We start from the raw sequence: 19673 nt of genomic DNA on the forward strand, positions 1-19673 counted from the left end.
GCCTCTGCCAGTGCCCAATAAGTCTTCCTGTGAAGAATTTTTTCCTGATATCCAGCCTGACCCTCCCCTGGCACATCTTGAGGCCATTCCCCCTTGTCCTGTCCCCTGTCACTTGGGAGAAGAGCCCAGCTCCCTCCTCTCCACAACCTCCTTTCAGGTAGATGTAGAGAGCAATAAAGTCTCCCCTCAGCCTCCTCTTCTCCAGGCTAAACAACCTCAGCTCTCTCAGCCGCTCCTCGTCAGACTTGTTCTCCAGCCCCTCACCAGCTTCGTTGCTCTTCTCTGGACATATATGTACATATATATATGTAGATATATAGTTAACCCGCTCATATATATAACCATATATGCATTTCTGTTACTTTAGAAATAAGTCAATGTGGGTTTTGCTGTGTAGAATCTGTCCGGGTGGGTTCTCTGAAGGAGAGTTTCTGTGATGGGGTGCTCGCTGCTGCTTCCTTCCTATCAAGATACGGTTACTGCAGCTAATGCAAAAGTTTGTGTATAAGTTCGTGTGTATTGTATTTGTATCAATAGTGCAAAAAGGGCACTGCAACTAATCCTCTACAGCATCTCCGCTCTCTCACGCTGTTAGATCTGCAGGAGGAGTAAGTCAAATGCTGTGTGTGTTGATTTTCAAGTGTTGCGCATGTTCATGCTGCCATCCGTGTCTTCCAATAACAGTACAGTGTCCTTCGGATTAAAATTTTCCATCATAAAACCTCTCAATAAATATAACTAACAGCAAAATAATGGGAACGGGATTGTTTCATTAAGCCCTTGCTACATATCAGGGGAAGACTCTGGATTCCTGCTACCTGTATTGGACCGTGTATAGGTAGAAGCCGTTTTCTACCGTTGAAAGAATGAACACCCTTCATATACTTGGAGCAATGGAACGGAACCTTCTGTGCCCCAGCTCTGTGGTTGTTTAGTGCATGTGCAAAAAGTGGGAAGTGGTATGAATGAGTATTCAATGCACAATAATGTCTATATGGAGGTAAACCTATTGCTTTTGAAATTTAGCTGCAAACTGTCCTTCTGCGGCACAATGTGATAGAGAGGCAGTGCTGCTGTGCTCTGGTAAGTGAGTGAACCTGCAAAGGTTTGTTAATCTGCCAGCCTGCTACAACGGCACACAATGATGGGGTTCAGAGAGAGAATCCAACTCGGATATGGCTGTTTAGGAATGGCTGAACATCTTCGGCTTTAATGGGAAAAAAATTGGCTGGAGCTTAAAAGCTGTTTTATGTGAAACAGGCTTGAAAAGACATATTTCTTGAAAGGAAGGGGTAAGGGAGAGAAATGGAAAGGGTATGTTGATTGCTTTTAGATATGACTCTGCCTGGAAAGCGTGAAAAGAAAACCTTACATTCACCTGATTTAGCAGTAGAGTAGGCAGCACCTGTTGTCGAGGGAGATTTTATCTACCTGTTGTCGAGGGAGATTTTATCCACCTGGAAACCATGTGTATTTGTTAGTGTAGGGGAAGTCAATGTAGAAATCTAAGTCTAAACTCAGGCAGCCAGCAGGAATGTAGCTGCTAGGACAGTCTGGTCTAGGACCTGGCTGTAGCTTTATCAGTTCTTGTTCAATGGAGATTGTAGATGTTCTGATGGAGATGATTGTTTTCAGTGACTTGATATTATGTTCTGTATAGGACTACTTTCTGTCTTTCCCTCCAAGTCATCTTGGGCAGAGCATTAAGGCAGTCTGAAGGCACAATGAATACCTTTACAGGATTCCTCCTTGATTCTTCTTCAGGGCTTGTTATTTTCTAGTGGTACATCCCACAGTTATCTGATGCTGAATGGGAAGAAAACAATTATTAAACCTATGCTCGTGGTGTGACACACAGAATCCACAAAGCAATGGAAGGGGGAAAGGAAAGGGGAAGCTGAATTTAGAGAAACCCATCCAGCAAAGAACCAAACAGCCATTTAAAGGTGCTCCAGGGGTTGCCTTACTATAAAAATATGCTAGTGCTAGATTATTCCTGACGTACTGCTGCCAGATTTGGTGGATCATTGAAAGTGCAGGAGAGACAGATTTCAGAAATTATAAGGTTAGAGATAGCAAACTATGAGAAAGTAGAATATTGGGGATGTTAAAAAAATCATCTGTCATATTTGCTTGCATTTGGACACACTGATTGGTCAATATTTAGGAATTTCAGGAAAAGTATCTGTATTTAAATTTTACATACTAAGACTAATCTGCTCTGTCTGTTAACATATTTTCCATGCAGCATATTTTCCTCTTCTCTTGAGCTAGTTCTTTCCTCTCACTTCCAGAGGGAAACTTCGGCTTATTCTCACATGGTAATTACTTGCCAAATGTGACAATCATTTTTTGAACAAGGATTCATACATTGAACCATACTTTGGCTTATAAGAAAATGTCTGTATTTAATAAAACCTCTGTTACAGGGAAATTGCTGGTTTATTCATCTGGAAGAACCTTACCAAAATTTTTTAGGGCAGAGGGGGAAGTAAATGAAACTGAAAATTGCTGTGACATGTTGATTATTGGTTGAAGAAAAATCTGGATGACAATATATACTTTTACAGCTCCTTTTCTCCAATAACCCGGTCTATGTCCTCAAAACCCAGTCTTTGGCATTGTTTTATTTCCGCTAATAACTAAAACAGTAAAGTAACCAAAGGGCATCCTTGGTACCGAAGTTTCCTTGCTTGGAGGTTTCCTGTACATAAAATTCCCTAAAATTGTGTAAAGGTAACAAACATGTATGTGAGAAGAACTAAGAAAAGGAAGAAACAGTCAAAATGGGCTGAAAACCTCTTGAGGTTGCAGCTCAGATATAGTTCTGGTGCTCAGCAGCTTTCAGTATCTGAAGGTGAATCACCAAGATCTTTTCAGACTCTCGATTTTTCTAATGTTCAGAGAACTTTAATGAGGAGACATTTGTTTGTGGGTGTGAAGTTTTCGATTGGAAAATCATGAAAATAAACTGTGGGAAATAAGGGAAACAATTTAGAATTACTTCCAATATAATTTTGCAATGCCGGGAGATAATATGTTACTAATCTGTGGACCTCTATTAAAAATATATGCTGGAGTAGATGCTATGCAGCATTTCCGTGGGTTCCCTGTTCTACGGTAACAGACAGGTTATAATGAAATAAAAAAACAGTTCAGGACGTGTTTTTGAAAGCCAAAGCAATATATTGAATGCTAGTAAAAGACTACAAACCAGAATTTTATTGTCTTCCCTAAACATTTATCTTTTGCTTGTTCTCTTTGAACGATTTAACTAAACTGACCTCTTGGCTGGATTTAAAATTACAGGACAGATTATGCAATCTTCATGCTCTGCAATTGCCTGCTTTGCAATGTCAGCATCGTGCTGAGTGGCTGTAAATCCCAGTATCTCCTGCCACCTACTTGAGGGCAATTTGCAGCATTAGTCATATAGTCTGTGTTGAGAATTCCACCATTTATCAAGTGTTTAATATTATTTTCTAAGATTTGAGCTGAAGATGAAACAAAATTTGGGTCTTTGGTGCTTTCGAAACATACTGCATAAAAATCTCAGGTACCAATCATTGAGACTGGCAGTACTGATCATTCAATATAAAATATCAATTGTTATTGTATGGAGTTTGATTTTGTGCAGGGTTGATGATTATGCAGTACGGCTGTGCTCAGAAACAGCTTTGTTCACATGGCAAACACACCAGCATCAAAAACTGGCAACCAGAATGCCAGCCAAGTTAAGATTTTTGGCAAACAGTTCTTTTTTTGCCTTTCTCCCTGCATTCCCGCTTCCTGGAATCCTGCACAAAATTGACATTTTTTAATGGAAAATATAATGAAAAAAGTCTTTTTTTTTCAAAAACACAATCACGATTGAAGCCTTGTATACAGACACTTCAAGAACTTTCTACAATCTGTTAGTTTAATGTAGAAATGAAATTCACTGTGATACCAAAGCATGCCACCCCATCACAGGGTTTGTTTTGCAAGCCTTTGCTTCAAAAGTTGCAGAAAATACTTTTGAATGTCTCAAGCAAGATGAGATTTTGTGGGAGGTAGTGTTTTTCATGACAGTAAGCCAGCCTCTGATCTTAATACAATTTGAGAACAATTACTCTGTGTAATTGTGATTATACTGAAGGCATGCAGTCTCCACGTACTCCTTTAATATCAGGAAGAAGATCATCTGGGTAAGACTCTTTTTTTTCATGAATTCTCCATTTTCCAACCCTTCAGACTCTTAAAAATAAAGTTTCTCTGCTGTTGCAAAGATAAAAACTTCATGAAAGGCCTTGTATATGGTAAACTGTACAGGAGAGTCTCCTCTAGTGTGCTGCTGTACTTCTGAATTATCAGCAGCCGTAAGAAGGATGTTGAGGCTCTGGAGTGTCCAGAGAAGAGCAACGAAGCTGGTGAGGGGCTGGAGAACAAGTCTGACGAGGAGCGGCTGAGAGAGCTGGGGTTGTTTAGCCTGGAGAAGAGGAGGCTGAGGGGAGACCTTATTACTCTCTACAACTACCTGAAAGGAGGTTGTGGAGAGGAGGGAGCTGGCCTCTTCTCCCAAGTGACAGGACAAGGGGGAATGGCCTGAAGCTCCGTCAGGGGAGGTTCAGGTTGGATATCAGAAAAAAATTCTTCACAGTAAGAGTCATTGGGCCCTGGCAGAGGCTGCCCAGGGAGGTGGTCGAGTCGCCTTCCCTGGAGGTGTTTAAGGAACGGGTGGATGAAGTGCTGAGGGACATGGTTTAGGGAGTGTTAGGAATGGTTGGACTCCATGATCCAATGGGTCCTTTCCAACCTTGTGATTCTGTGATTCTGTGTGTGATTCTGTGGCAACATGTAAATCAGGCTTTGTTCACAGCATTGAAACTGGGCTATGTGAGGCTTCTGCTCTGGGGGAAGTAGTGTGTGTGCTACACAAGATAATGCTTTTCCGTTTTTTTTTTTGTGGTTTTGTTGACAGAGTGTAGACTTTGTCTCATTCAACTGACCTGTTTTATGGTTTTCCTCAGCTGTGGGTGTTTTTTTCAAGTAACTGACACAAACCTAGTTTCTCTGATTTTTTTTTTTTTTAACTTGTAAATATGTTAATAATGCTGAAGAAAAGACCTGAAGATGAAACAGCATCAAATAAGTAAAGTGGCCTAAGCCTTATCGATTGTATTCCTTGTGGAGGGAGATCATTCAAGTTAAACACCACTCCATGTATTTATTAGGCTGTTTCAAGAAACTTTAGGTATTCTACCTCTAACAGCATCCTTTCACTTTCAACATTGTTTTTCCTTTAGTCTTTTATGTGTTATTATATTTTAGAAAGAGAAAAGGGAGCATCAGGAAAAAAAGTAGAGAAAGGTATGTAACTAAAGCTGGGTTTTGTCATTTCAAAATCTTGAGGTTTTCAACATTTTTTTATTAGTCTTTTGCTTTTTTAATTCTTTCCTCTCTTGTATAAAAGCTATTTTTTTTTACTGAAATCACAGAACTCCTTAAGTGGCAACTGTGTAGAAGGGAGAGGCAAAAAGAATGAAAGAAGAAAAAGGGTTGCAAAAGTTGTGATAAAGTTTTTGACAGTTTTACTGACTGCAGAGTCATCATAGTCAAAAGTGAAGAAACAAGCTATGCTGTCATTTGATCACTCCATATCTTTGTGGAACATAGGCGAGGTATGTCCATGTCCTCATCAGCAGAGGCAGAGACCTCAGTCTGTTTGCACTGGGAATACCTGACAGTAGTGGCTCTGAGTGAATGTGAATATTCAGTCTCCTCAGATTTAAGAATCTGCATACGCGTTGGCAGAATCACAGCGTCTAAGGCAGCGTAAGCAAATGTACCCTGGAATCTGCACGCCCATCTTTCTTGCGCCATGTGATTTCTGTTAAAGAGAAAATTCAGTTTCAGGGTTTACCACAGTGATAATTATTATGGCTTTTAATTCACCCAAATGCAACAGTTACGTAACAGCTGCAAAACTACTTAAATATGCTCTGAAATTTCATATACTTATGGCTTAGTTGCTTAATTAAAAAGGAAGTATGTTGGCCCAGAAAGAGGTGGTTTGGCATATTTTTCTTTTGGTAGGAAGGAAAACACCATTGTAAACCTAAGCAGCCTGCAAACATTTCTAGGTCTTCTTTCAAAAATTGATTTTTTTCCAGTCTGCAGCTGTTTTGTTTGGAGAAGTAGAAAAGACACATAGGCAAGAGAGATCAGACAAAGGAAGAAAGCCACCAGAATTTTCATGAAGAAATTTCTTGTCTGCAATAAGAAAAGAGTATCAGGAGTCAGGCTTTGCATGTCTAGAACTTCTGAAATGCTTATTTTTACAAATCCATTTTCCCTCGTTAGCTTTTTTCCATCGGACTGCACATCACAGTGCTACTGTTTCTCTGATGCCTAAATCAGTACATACTCTACTTTACTTTAGCACAGGAAACATTTTCATTCACAGCTGCAGACCTCCTCATTAGATATCTTCAGTGGGATCCGTGAGAGAGAAACTGCTGGGCTGTGAAACAGTCGTCTTATGTATGTTTTTACTCTTGTTAATACATAGATTTTATTTGACACTGGTAGTAATGGAGTTAAAATGCCTTTTTCAGCTGTGCTTATGTCACACCAGAAGGGTTCAAAGATGAACATCTGAAGGTGACATTTTAACAGCAGATTTGTTCTGCAAGACGTTTCCACAAAGGATTCATCAGGGTTATATTATAACTTTGAAAATGTTATCAATGTATTTCCAGGGAAAAAACTCATATGTGTGTAAATATATATCCATATTTTTTTAAGTGAAAGTATATTAAATTATATTCATGTGCAGAGTGTGAATCTCAAAGTGAAAAAGAATGGTAAAAGTAGTTTTTACCATCAGGTCTGATTCAGCAGTTGTTAATATATTTCTAAATACGTCTGCAGTCAGTACAATGGAGAGAATTATGCAATGATAACTTACCCTAATTGCATTTTACCTTTCAGTACAACAATTAAAAAAAAAAAAAGAAGTTTCCCCATGACGGCAGAAATGTGCAGAACATCTCAGTCGTGAAAAATCTACAAAGGTAGTATAATTTTCTTCAACAATAACTGATATCAACTTATCCTTGCTGATCTATGAAGTTTATTTCAAATTTTGTAAGCCACATAAATGTCAGGAAAAAAGTGCATCTTTTTGTTCTTCATTGTTGCAGCTTCGTCTGCAACTTGTTTCACCTTCTTTTGGTTACAAGAGTTACTGGAACCAACAGTAAACTGTATTGTAGGATTCCAGTTTGTAATGCAAGAATTATTTTTTTGTAATTATTGCATTTTTATTAATTCAGTTGGAAGTTAGTTAGTAACTCTAAGGCAGCTTTTTAGAAGAAAAATAATTTTGTTTGGTTTTTAAATAACTCAGATAAGAATAAGTAATAAATTACATGACACTGATAAGACTTTAGAAAGCATATTCCTAAGGATTGCATAATTATTTACTGGTCTGCTGTGAGGATGTTGGGTCATTCTGAATATTTAGGTGACATATATTCCTCTGACTGACATGTCATAGTCTTTGAAACAAGTCTGGCAGAGGAAAATGTGATCTTTTCATGTGCACACTATTCCCATGCTTGACGACATTTAATGTGTTTGTCCTTACATCAGCCTTGTGGGTAATGTTAACTCTAAGTGGCTCACCTGAGATGACCCAGGAGGTGTTCCACTTCACTGTTCTTTTCTAGCTTTTTCTGCCCTGTGCCAGGTTCTTTTTGATTCCCCAGGGTAAAGCTGAGTAGATAGAAAAGGCTGCTCGGGAAGCACTGCAAAAGTCAAAGGCACTCCCTGCTGACCTGTTTTATTGCTCCTCTTTCTTTTAGGAGAGAGCAAGCTATGCCCTTTGTACAGACAGCATGTTTGGACTTGGCTTGGGAAGAATTTGAGTTGCCCCCTCTAACACACAGCACAGATTGCAAAGTGAGCATCTGAGACTGCAGACAGCTGTGTGAACAGAGTCATTTTGATACTAGCAAATGTTTGAGTGCTTTTACACATTGGCATTATGTTGGAAATTAAATTCCAAGTACAAGTGACCTGTAAAAACTTTTGTGCTACAGATTCATTTTGGACTTCTGGAAGTTATTTGATTGATTGGAGATCTTTAGGACTTGATGGTTACAGGTCTCCTGGACTTACAGCTAGGTTAGTGTATCAGCTAGCTAAAACACTGGTTTTAAAGCTGAAGCTTCTTACAGCAGTGTGTTTTCTGAGCTATACAGTTAAAAACTGTCCAGCCTTAATTTATAAGTGGTGTGCTTATTCTTGCATTTGAACTGTCCTGAGGTAGTCAAACTGGAAATAGAATTTCAGTTACAGTTCATTATTGGTGCACGCTTCTTCCTAACATGCATGAAAGTTTAATAAAATTATTTAAAGCTTTTCATGAAGTTGCTAAAACAAAGCTTATTAATTCAAAATTACTTTAAGACTTTTTTCTTCTCTTGATAATACACTCTTGAGGATGATGGTGCCTCTCTAATACAAAGCATCAAGCCAGAGGCAGTGCAGGTGTTAATTACGTTTTTTAAAGTAGCTGTTAAATAGTTTGTGCTTCACACAAAGACCATGACCTTAATTGAAAGAAAATAGGAAAATAAATCTGGATTGCAGAAGTCACTGCAAGAAATATGTGACTAGAGTGATTGGAAAATACGTGATCTTTTTAACATGCTTTTCTTAGTCACTGTTCTACTTAATCTTGATAAGGGCAGGTAGACTAAATGACCTTTAAAGGTTCCTTCCAACCCAAACTGTTCTATGATTCTATGATGCTATGTGGGTATGGTTAAAATCCTGCATTGACTAGTACTTCCCAGTGTATCAATGCAGCATAATTTATTACTATTTCTACAGCTTCTCTGCAGCCTCATCCTTGAACAGTGAAACATAAACCGATTCTAAGGCAGCTCTCATCACACTGCACTAATTTTTCCACCTCTTGCATGGTACAGAAGTTGCTCTGCTGACTGAAACTCCATGAATCACATCTTTCTATCCAAGTGGGAAAAAAAAATTACTTGTGTGCATTTACTGCTCTTTTGGCAGTTTCCCCTTTGAGCTATGTATTTATTCTTGGAAAACTTTACACTCTTTAGCAAACTTTCAAAGCATACTCTGTGATGCCTGAGGTACAGGCAATACAGGTGTTATTACCAGAGACACAGAAATCCTTGCAAGGAAAGCCTATCCCTAGGTGGGCTTGTAACAGGGAATATGATACAGTCCATACAACAATTTACTTCACTTACAGACTGAGTGATAACCTTTCAATTACCTCGTACACTTTTTTTTTTACAAGTTGCAAATGTGGATCCCTTTACAAGTACTTTTTGGTGGTGTCGATGTCAGAAGAGAGGGGGATGTTTTTACTGCCTATATTTCTATAAAACACATACTGTGTAACACTGAGTAACACACCAGAAAAAAAAAAAACCACAGTAGGAGCTTTTCAAAAGAGGAACTTTTCAGAAGAGACAGGATCTTGCGGTGGCAAACTGAATTCAGCTGATGCCGGAAACATCACCGTTTCTAGTTCTGCATGCCAAGTATGCAGCTTATCTGATTCATAGTATGACTGTCCACATTTAGTCCTAAACAGGCATCCTCTGTAGTTCAAAAAAAATTAAACTTCTGGGCTTTTAAAAGGAAGCAAAGTAGAAAAGGGAGAGATCTCACAAAAGAACTAGGTTTCTCTGGGAACTGAACAAACATTCTTCCAAAAGATTTCTACTGAGAACAGCAGTGGTATCAAGTAGCACTTGTATGTCTCTTAGTCAGATAGTGCCTTTGTGCAGTGTTTGCTAGTTTTTCACTACTACAGCAGAAGCTAGAGAATAATGTTAATCAACTGCACGTTTGTTTATTGCTCTCTTGGTGTTACTTACCTGTAATAGCCTTTGCCATTTTTCTTGTGTGTATATGTAATTTTAATGAAGTACAGTCATCAGTTTTATTTCCTCTCAGAGAAGATGAGATAACAAATGTGAATATCTTCCACTTAATGCTAAATTTATACAGTATTTTTTTCCTTCATCAGTCTTCATCCTAAGTAGGCCCAGAGGGAGAAAAAGTTGTCTGTAGAATACTGTTAGATTGTGAGCTACAGGCACAAAAAATGGCTTACGAGAAGTGTATATTAAGTTCTTCAGGATGTTTCTGAGGTGTTACTGTGAGTAGGTGCTAATCAGAAGGCAGGCAGGAACGTGCTTGGGTCATACTGAAACGTAGCGTGTGATTCACTGCCCTATCAGGAATGGTCAAATCTCGCCCAAAGTCCATAGTCCATTATGGCATGAATGAACTCAGGGAGGTTATTCTCCCTCTGTACTCGGCACTGGTGAGACCGCACCTCGAATGCTGTGTTCAGTTCTGGGCCCCTCACCACAAGAAGGATGTTGAGGCTCTGGAGTGTGTCCAGAGAAGAGCAACGAAGCTGGTGAGGGGCTGGAGAACAAGTCTGACGAGAGAGCTGGGGTTGTTTAGCCTGGAGAAGAGGAGGCTGAGGGGAGACCTTATTGCTCTCTGCAACTGCCTGAAAGGAGGTTGTGGAGAGGAGGGAGCTGGGCTCTTCTCCCAAGTGACAGGGGACAGGACAAGGGGGAATGGCCTCAAGATGTGCCAGGGGAGGTTCAGGTTGGATATCAGAAAAAAATTCTTCACAGTAAGAGTCATTGGGCACTGGAACAGCTGCCCAGGGAGGTGGTCGAGTCGCCTTCCCTGGAGGTGTTTAAGGAAGGGGTGGATGAAGTGCTGAGGGACATGGTTTAGGGAGTGTTAGGAATGGTTGGATTCGATGATCCAATGGGTCCTTTCCAACCTTGTGATTCTGTGATTCTATGATTCTGTGAACTCAGACTCGAGTGCAGGTTTGGATCTGTATCTGGAAAGCAGTGCAGACGTATCCAAAACAAGCCATATTTATATTAAAAAAAAAAAAAATCTAACAAGGAATATGCAAATCAGGGTTAAAGCAAAACAAGAAACATTGCTCCAATGCAAAAGTTAATTTTTTGTATGATGGTGACAAGTCACTAGTCTCTGTTCTCAGATAACAGTAATCTGCCGTGGGCATAACTCTACAAGAAATAAAAAAAATCCTCTGCATAGGTTCTACCTCGTTATCCTTAGGCAACTTCACTGCTGATGTAGACAAACTGGGTTACCAGCATACTGAATTCAGAGACAGTAGAGAGGGCACATGGGTGGTAGCAGCTATTTTATTTTGGGGAAGAAAGTGATCTTTGCTCAGCTGGGAGATATAATGACTTTTATCATAGTCTGCCTTCCACTAAACACATTTTTAAATCACAGTCTGTTTTTTAAGTAAGCGCTTTTTTTAAGCTGTTTTTTAAGTAAGCTCTGCTAAGCTAACAAGAGGAAAAGTGCACATATCTGCAACAATTCAGTGGTGGGTTAAACGTGTGTAGTAGAAATCTCTGATATATAAGGAAAGGTTTTCCATGTTAAATATAGCCAAGAGTAACATCCATCTTAAAATCATGGAGAATCTGCCTTTCTCTGCGTTCTCATCACTTCTGGTTACAAATATTGCTCTTTAAAAAATGATAAATTAGAAAAGAAGATGGGATTTGTTTCGACTTTCTTGCACTTTCTGCTGCACTTCACATAGGGCACAATTACGCTCTCTGGCTAAGCGAAAGCGTGTCTGAACCTCAGGTCTGTCTGAAGAGCCAGAGGAATATCCTACTCCTGGCACGCCATCTAGTTTCCTCTGTATTTATGACTACAGATCTTCTTAGAGTAGATCCAGGCCTCTTGGGGGAGCTTGATCTCCCCCTGGTACTCAGTGTAGATTGTGAATCTCTAGAATTACAGCTCCGCATATCAGAGGCGCGTGCCTTGCAGCAGACATACCTGTAGCCAGGCTGTGTCGGGACACCGGACACCAGCAGTTTAGGAGCAAAGGCGCTCATAGCTGGTCTGTGCTAAGCAGGCACTGTGAACACAGTTTTGAATGGTAGTTCCCTTTTTTGTGTTTGTCTTTGGGACTACAGCAAAACTCCAGGGACCACGAAGCCTGGTATGATTTAAAAAACAGCTAACAATGTGATAGTTTTCTTCCGTTACAATAAATAACTTCCTTGTACTTTGTTGTCTCCAACCAGTTCTAGATTCCTACTGTGTTTTATTATTGTTTATTTGGACACTCACACATTTAGTCCCTTCATCTTTTCATTTTAAAGCCATTTCCTTCAAAAAAAGATGAGCAGTCTATGCTTGTTTTCCTTTTTCTGAGCTTACTATTTCTTACTTACATTTCCTTTTATTTACTACTATTTTTTATATTTACTTTTACTTACTACTATTTACTTACTACTTACTTTTACTACTCTAAAATGGAATATTCCGCTTGTTTTAAAATGCGCTAAAATTATCTGTGTAGAGTGCAATATGGTTGCACTCCATATAGTGCAATGATTTTTTGCAGTAGGAAGTTCAGAGTGAAACAATAATTTATAGTACATTATAGGGAGCACTGAATACTTTTATGAAGGTAACAGCATTCACTCATTGCTGAGACAAGCTAGTTTTGAACTGCTGACCTGAAAGATAAAAGGAGAGATGATCATTCTCTGGAGACACATAAACAACTGCATAGTTTTAAATGTAAAAAAAAAAATATATTTTTCCTTGCTAGAAGATACTGCATGTTTGATTGTTTTGTGAGATATTGGGTTTTTTAGTGGAAGTGACAGAAGTGAGGTGAGACTGGTTGTGATAGATCAAACACTTAGTGAAATGCCACAGTCATAACATGAATGTTTCTAATAACTGAATTTTACTAATAGTAATGAACCACAAAAGTCCTGTTTTTCTCTGACTTGCATTGCATTGTCCTGCTGAGTATTGCATATAAAAATAAAAGCTGTGATACAGTGCACAATAAATTTTTAAAATGAGCACCTTTTTTGTACGGGTGATTTGTAAGGATGTATGGAGAGTTTATGGCCAAAACAGAAGGGAAAGTGTAGAATAAGAAATAACCTGTCTGGTTTTTTTAGGGATCCTTTATTCCTACATTTGAATGCCATTTCAATATTACTTCCACAGTAAGCTCTAAGAAAGAAACAGGACTACAGGACTGGCACTTAAGCTTACAGAGAATCAAAGAAGCGTCAGACATAACATGCTTATAAAGAACTAATATAACCATGAAAAAACAAAATAAACTCCATTAAACAGGAGTTTGAAAGATTTTGAACTGTCACTAGACAATGTGTATCAGACCCATGCTTTCTCCTCAGCCAAGAGAAACAGACATTCTAAGTATGCAGGATTGCATCTTAAGAGTGTATTTTTTCCTCTTGATAACATGCTGCAAGATGATGAATATTGGTCATATGACTAAATAAAGAAGTGTAAATATTTTAACATGGTCTGTGTGATTTTTTTTGCTTTTATTTCTGTTTCAGGCACGTATAAGTTTGAGAGGATACTGAATACTGAATGTTGGCAAGGAGGTTTTTTTGTTGCAATCAACATAAAATGAGGAGGTGGCCTTAGAAATGGTGCCTTGGCCCTTCCTGGTGAACATTAATGTGCTTTATTTAAAACACCTGAATGCTACAGTTAATCCTGGAATATCTGCTTAAATGCTACTGAGGGCATCCCTGTTATCTGGTAATTACCAAAGCAAAGCCCTAGTTATCTAATTGTAGTTGGTACTTCCAGAGTTGGATGGTGATGTTGATAAATACATTGTGAAAAATTTTAAGAGCTTTCATTTATTTTAAAGAGGCAAAACCAAAGCAAAAGTGTGGGCCAGATCCGTAAGGTTGTTTGGCACTGCACCTTAAATATCTTTAGGTGCTTATGTTTGAGACAGCATCGAGCTAAACCAGTGGGAAATCTAGGGAAACAACTTTTGGGAAAAAAGAGTTATTGTTGTATGTCTCACTGTTTCTTTGCATGCTTTTCCCTATGTATAAACTCGTGACCTACTTATTTCTGGTTTTTCTTTGCTGTACCTACCCATACCTCCATGAATTCAATGTTTCCTCCGTTTCCCTTCATGGTGAGAAAAATTGGGGCTTGGGACAGTTACATCTCAGAGTAAGACTTATGTGCTGCTTTTCCTCTCTTTGCTTGCATGAAGTTCTCTCTCTCTGTTAATAATCCAAATGTTGTTCTAGATTTTGTCTCAATTGTTTATTTTGTTGGAGTGAGAAATTCATGTACTCCTGCACATGAAAATCTGCTTACCTATCGTTATGCTGGATTTAGAACAGCCTATTCAGTACTACAGTCAGCAGTTTACCTATGTTTTTATGCTTGTAGTCTGTCATCATTTGTATATTCTCAAGGCTCACCCTCTTCCCCCTCAGAAAGAGATTGTCTCTTCTCTCCGCTATCCCTCAGGCTTGTCCCGACACTCTTCAGAGCTCTGTCCTTTTAACAGATTCCCTTCTGTTCCAGGTCCAAGAATGATGAGAATGTTTTTATTTTTGTACATATTTGTCATTGTTTGTGAAATATTTTCATTGTTTCAGTAGCTATGCTTTTAAGGACACTTCAGAAGATATTGATTTCCTTAAGGAAGAAGGTAAAGCAGATTTGCCTTTGTCTCTCTAATAGGGTCCTTAAAGTACAGAACTAGACACTGAAAGCTCATTCTTAAGGCAAGAGTTATTGATACCAACATCCCAACTAAATTGCCCTTTCTACATTTATACTTAGAATAGATGTACGATATCTGTCTGTCCTAGAGATTGACCCTGACCTAAACTGCTTGATGAATGAGCAATTGTGGCAGGACATCTCAACATCCAGAGTGGGATAAAATCCCTTTGTTGAGGCGGCACTGAGACAGGACTTGCTTTTTCACCATGGCAGGCTCCAGCCCAATCCCTTACTTCCTAACCCAACACATCCCCACCCACTCTGCCATAGTTCTTATATTTGTCACCGCATAATTAAGGATTAAGTGAGCCAAAGACACAGACTAAAAGGAAGCATGAATCTGTGGCCATGTAGTCAAAGCACTCACTAGGGACTGACGGCAAACACTCTAAATCCCATTTATGTCATTTGTTCAGTAAATGTTCTCGAAACTGTGTTGATAATCCAATTTTTCATTTCACTTTGTATCTCAAATTTTACTTTCAACATGAAGGTCTTATGCAGTAGGTATCAACTCATGTTTTTTGCTGTAGTGAAAACATTTTTTAGTCCTGTGTTGGGAAGCCAAAGCAGCCCGGGCAGTGGGGGGATGGTGCTGAGCCCCAGTCCTGAGGGGTTCCTGGCACTCTTTACCAAATCCAGCATCCCTAACTGCAAATTTGAAAGCAAGCATTTCCTCACAGGTCAGAAGGCAGAAAACAAATGAAGTGGCAGAAACCATGCCCTCCTCTTCCCACCCCACATGAGCCCCGTCAAGTCCCACCTGGCCAGGTCTGGAGGCCACCAGCAATTTCTGCCTGGCCCCCACCTGCCCTCTTTCATAGAATCATAGAATCATAGAATAGTTTGGGTTGGAAGGGACCTTAAAGATCATCCAGTTCCAACCCCACTGCCATGGGCAGGGACACCTCCCACTAGACCGGACTGCCCAAGGCCCCATCCAACCTGGACTTCAACACCTCCAGGGGTGGGGCAGCCACAGCTTCCCTGGGCAACCTGTGCCAGTGCCTCACCACCTTCATCATGAAGAAATTCTTCCTTATGTCCAGTCTAAATCTGCCCCTCTCCGGTTTATACCCATTCCCCCTCGTCCTATCACTGCATGCCTTTGTAAAGAGTCCCTCCCCAGCTTTCCTGTAGCCTCTTCAAGTACTGGAAGGTCACTAAAAGGTCTTCTCAGAGCCTTCTCTTCTCCAAGCTGAAAAATCCCAACTCTCTCAGCCTGTCCACATATGGGAGGTGCTCCAGCCTTTTGACCATCCCCGTAGCCCTCCCCTGGACCCGTTCCAACAGCTCCATATCCTTCTTATGTTGAGGATTCCAGCACTGGACACAGTATTCCAGATGAGGTCTCACAAGAGAGGAACAGAGACGCAGAATCCCCTCCCTCGCCCTGCTGGCCACGCTGCTTTTGATGCATCCCAGGACACGGTTGGCCTTGTGGGCTGTGAGCGCACATTGATGGCTCATGTTGAGCTTCGCATCGACCAGCACCCCCAAGTCCTTCTCTGCAGGGCTGCTCTCAAGCACATCATCCCCTGTGCCTGGGCAGTGCTTTTGGTATGTTTTTCTAGGGTCGTGCCTCCCCATTGCAGCTTGACAGCATTCCAGCCTCTCTTGCTTCTGACAGAGCTACTGATGGGCACTGTGACCACATAGCTCTGTCGAGTGCATCTGTATTTCTCGTTTTGAGGAGGTGACCACCCTGGTCAGAGCAGGATAGGGGGTGGTTCTGTCACAGAGCCCATGAAGACATAGAGGCATGGAAGACCCTGGACTGGTCACCAAGGCAAGCGATGTGACAAGCAATGGTGCTGTTTGTGGAGTAGGATGTACTCTGATTGTTACATAAGTGTTTCTTCTAATGACAGTTTAATTATTAACAGACCTTGGAGTTATACAATATGTGGAATATGTTGAATCTTTGTAAAGTGGAATATTTCAAAGTGCAATGTTTTGATTTAAGCTAAAGTACAGTTAAGTTTCATCTAAGCAGTTTTTGAAAGTTAGACAGAATGTCCCTCTGATAGCATGTTTTCTTTCTCTGAGAGCACTATTTCTTTAAAATGGTGTTTTTCAGGCACTATTCTTTCTTTGAAAATGTTAACATATTGTGTGAAGCATAATATGTGCTGAACAGATGTCTCTTCTGTAATCACCTCTTTTTGGAGTTTTTGTCTTACCTGAAAAGTCAAAGTCAAGCAGAGAGCTGGGGCCAGCTCCAAATTAGCAAGAGTTTTGACTATTGCAAGGTTTCATGACATTAAAATTACACCTTAAAATTAGACATTAAAATTAGGAAAGTAATAGAATATGCGTAAGATTTCTGGGAAAATTTATACATATGCATGCAAGTGGGAAATATATTCTGTAAGGAGCCTTTGTCTTGTTGCACATGATTGACGGAGATCACTCCCGCGTGTTGCCCAGGCCTGAGAAAGGATGCTCGCTTTCTAGAACTCCAAAACGAGTCTTAGAGAGTTTTATTTGCCAGCATTTTCAGTATCATGAGCAAAGACCAGGAAAAGACTCTTGGAGAGTTGAATCCCTCTCATGTTACCCCCAGCCCCTGGAACACAGTTACTGAACAGGAAAGCTTGGCATTGCTGGTGAGGTGAGATGTGCTCAGGACACCTCCCTGGGGTTGAGGGAATGCCTGGTGGAGGGGATGGCTATCAGCAGCTCCTTCTCTTGTGGGAGCATCCTACCTGCTGCACGTTAACTCTGGCTCCCTGGCTGTCCGGTTTGGCACCAATGTTAGGGCATTGGCTCCCCTTAGGAGCTGGTTCTTAGTAGCATAAAATAATCCACCCCAAAACAGAAGCAGGTGCATGGATGATAGTGCAGTGTGGCTGGAGGAGCTGAGCACCTCAGCCCCTTCAAAACGCATGGATGATGTGCAAAGCTGTCCCTTTTGAGGCACAGCCATCAAAGGCACAGCCACTGGCACCCTGCGAGTGTCTGTAAGGTAAGGTATTTTCAGGCTGAGTAGATAATTCCTCTCTGAACGCCTACATGACAGACTTCTCTCTTCCCTGGATCTACCCCAGGTTCATTCTAGCTGTGGTTTGATTGTTACATACCTCCTTAGGGTTACATTTTCTCTAAAGGACTCACGTAATAACCTATTCAAAAAAAAAGGAATCTTTCATTGCCTCAAGACAGGCAAACTCTTTTGTTATTGTCGTTCTGAATCTCCTCAAAACTGAAGTACTTTTACATAGTTCAGTCTTTAAATGTTCTCTTTTATTCTCATTCAGGGAAGTCTAGATTTGATAACAGTCCAGGATCTTGGTATTTCATTTTATCTAAAGATAAAATGCCCAAGGAGAAATATGGTAGGTTTTGTTCCTATAATAATGATTCTTTTTTTCTGAACTACAGCAGTGAATTCTTGCTAACAACATATAACTGAATGAAGTAAAATAATCTTACCTGTAATTTTATTATTTTGGCAATTCTTGAAGTAAAAAATACACCGGTATGTATAATTTTGCTCGCCTGCTACTTTTAAGACTCAGTGACCGCTGCTCATGTACAATAGTCAGCATTTTGCCTATATTTTTATGCATGCCATTTGTAATCAGTTTGTGCCTCTTTAGGGCTCAGCAGTGATTTCTTAAATAGTGTCTTCTAGTTGCAATGTTCCTTTCAAAAATTACTTTTCCTTCCTGAGGCTCCTTGGTAAAAAGCAGAACAAGGTATAGTGGCAGAACTATTTTAAACAAAAGCAGATGGCATTTCAGTTTCAGAGAATACAATTAAGTTTGCACACAGTGTTAATTGTCCTATAATCCAGTGCATCTCCTACACTATGTTAAAAATCAACCAGACTTATTTTCACATAATTTGAGAAAGTATCAGTAAAATAACATAAATATAATCATTCAAAACTGGGAAAACTTGGAGAGGGCAATACATTATCTAATGTAAGGACTTTGACTGGCTGATGCTTTTGAAGATGTCTAGTCCTTTCCAATAACTATGTTCAAAATTCTCAGGTAACGCGGAGACCATCAATAATTCCAAGTACTGTAATGTGAAGATACAGAGAAGAGTTTAACTGAGTCATAGGACCCCCTCCCTCCAATCACTTCCTTTGGAAACTGCCTATAACATGATTACATCAGTTTTGAGCAATACATCATGGTCATTTGAGGATAGACTTCTGCACCATCAATGGTGGAATAAACCTTGCTGTAGCAAAAATTTAAATGCCTTTTCAGATCCAAGGGTAATTTGAGTGGGTTATTTTAATGATCTCTAGTATAATTTCAAGACTTTTCTGTTTCACCAAGTGAAATTGCTTATAATTCAGTTTAGAGATGGAATAAAGTATTTGCTACTGTGACAGAGTAAATAATGTTGGTAAACTAATTTCTTCCCCTAATCAGCCATATTTTTAGGGATGAACAGAATGGCATTAGATCTGAGATTGCAATTTCTGGAACAGGCATATTAATTTAACTACAGAGTGAAAATTACTCTCTTCAATGTAAAACAATAAATAAGCAAGACATCCCTTGCTGGTTTATTTTTTACGCTGTTACTAGTCTTTGTACTGTCTTATCCATTGCAGTCTCCTCTCTCATTTTTCCTGTCAACACATTCTTAGATTATAACTCTTTGCCATGATCTATACTTAAAATCTATTCATTTTAAGATTGTGTTACTGAATTGTATGAAACATGTACTGTCAACCTTATATAAAATTCAGAAACAGTTGCCAGTGATAAATTTTGCATGTGCCTCAAAATTGGATAGTGTTTGTATCTAATTTAGGCTGCCTTACAGCATTATTAAGCAGAACAGCTATTGCAACCCAGTACAGTACAGTCTGTATATATGGATGGCTGTTTATTAACCAAAAGATGGTAGTTTAATGCAAATCTGTCCTTTTGCTTAAACTACAAGTTGTCATGTTTCTTGAAATACCCAGGAGTGATTTTTTCTCTTTATCAGAACAGAAAATAGCAGTAAGTTGTAATGATCTAATTCAGAAAGAG

This window comes from Cuculus canorus, chromosome Z, assembly GCF_017976375.1.
Source record: "Cuculus canorus isolate bCucCan1 chromosome Z, bCucCan1.pri, whole genome shotgun sequence".
NCBI classification, from domain to species: domain Eukaryota; kingdom Metazoa; phylum Chordata; class Aves; order Cuculiformes; family Cuculidae; genus Cuculus; species Cuculus canorus.